The sequence below is a fragment of the Benincasa hispida genome, unplaced genomic scaffold, assembly GCF_009727055.1.
Source record: "Benincasa hispida cultivar B227 unplaced genomic scaffold, ASM972705v1 Contig1004, whole genome shotgun sequence".
Taxonomy (NCBI): domain Eukaryota; kingdom Viridiplantae; phylum Streptophyta; class Magnoliopsida; order Cucurbitales; family Cucurbitaceae; genus Benincasa; species Benincasa hispida.
This window is the reverse complement of record NW_024063557.1, coordinates 8,668-10,575: the sequence shown is the minus strand read 5'-3', so window position 1 is coordinate 10,575 and position 1,908 is coordinate 8,668.

Sequence of the window (1,908 nt, the reverse complement as noted above, 5' to 3'; positions counted from 1 at the left end):
CAATAACCAAATGGATACCAAACAAACCTTAATAATTAAGAAAAAATCAATACATAAATAGGCATGATATTATCTTTAATTAGTTATTGAACTTTAATAAATAATGATTTGGTCATGTACTTTACAATTTGTAATGATTACTTTGTTCTTGGAAAATTTCTTCAAAATTAAGTTTCAATTTTAAATACCTAACGACTTAGTCTTGCCTAAGGACCTAGGCTCAAAATTAGTAGTTGCTGCTGCAAAACAATGGTCCCTTCTCTAGATGGATGTCAAGATTGTATTTCTCAATGAGAACTAATCTATGGAAGTATATATGAAGCCACCTCCGAGTACTTATCATACACCTCAAAAGGTATGCATTCTTCGTCGTTCATTATATCGTCTAAACAAGCTCTACGAGCTTGGTTTGCCACTTTCAGTTCTACCATCACTCAACTTGGCTTTACTTCAAGTTTTCATGATACATCATTCTTTACGGGCTAGAAATCCCATGATATTGTTGTTTTTCTTCTCCATGTTGATGATATGATTATTACTGGTGATGATCCTCAGGCTATATCAAGGACCAAGACTTTTTCAATTACTTTCTTTGTCTTGAGGTATCCATGTGCTTTAATGGTTATTGGTTGTCTCAAGCCAAATATGCCTCTGATTTATTATCCCATTCAGGCATCACTGGCTCCATCATGACATCAATAACTTTTGATCCCAATATTCAGTTGACTTTATTTGATGGTGTTCGTTTTGACGATCCCAGACTGTATTGACAACTTGTTAGCAGTCTCATTTATCTGACAATGACTCGTCCTTAAATTGCATATGTTGTGCATATTGTTAGCCAACCCATGGCTGCTCTGCCACAGACCATTCACTTTACTACGATTCTACACATTCTTCGTTATGTCAAAGGTACGTTTGGACATGTACTTCAGTTTTCGTCTCAGTCATCTCTTGTGTAATCTGGATATTCTAATGCTGATTGAGCTGGTGATCCGCCCGATTAGTGCTCTATCACTGATTACTACTTCTATTTAGGTAATTCCTTCATTTCTTGGTAGAGTAAGAAGCAATGTATTGTCTCCCATTCCAATACCGAATTAGAATTTCATGCTCTTGCTAATGCTACTTCAGAACATTTATGGCTTTGCTGGCTTCTTGCTGGTATGGGAGTACCTCAACAATCTGCCACTATACTTCACTTTGACAATCACAGTGCCATCCAAATTACTCACAATGATGTCTTCCATGAGCGAACCAAACATTAAAAATGGCATCACTTTATTCGTCACCTTCTTCTGAGCAACACTCTTCTCTTATGCTCCATTTCTACCATTGAGCAATCAACTGATATCTTCACCAAAGCTTTGTCTTCTGTTCACTTTCGTCAATTGGTTACCAAACTCAAGTTGATTGTCACACTACGACCTTGAGTTTGAGTGTGAATGTGAATTGTGTAATTTAGGAGGAATGATATCCTCTTATTTAGACATTCCTTATGTAGGTGTATATTTTTGTATTTAATCTTCCACCTTTCGCATTTGTAATATACATAATTATTATCAATAAAATATTTAGTAATAGATGAAAAGGCAATAAGGAAATCAATGGATAGAATTGAAAGATTGAATTAAAATACAAGAACAACCAAGAATGATAGAGTACATTCTAGAGTAGGGCACAAAAAAGGAACCTATTCTCTGCTACCAAATGGTAAGGCAACCCTAACCCTCAACTCAAATACCCAAGCTATTATATATCTAAAACCATTGAATCTAAGAAATCAACACATTCCTATACGATTTAGTTCAACCCTGAGAAAAAGCAAGAATTAGATTATCTTTTGATTGAAGATCTAGAAGCAAGATTTGCAAATCTTGTTCTAGATTTAGTTACTCCATAATCAAC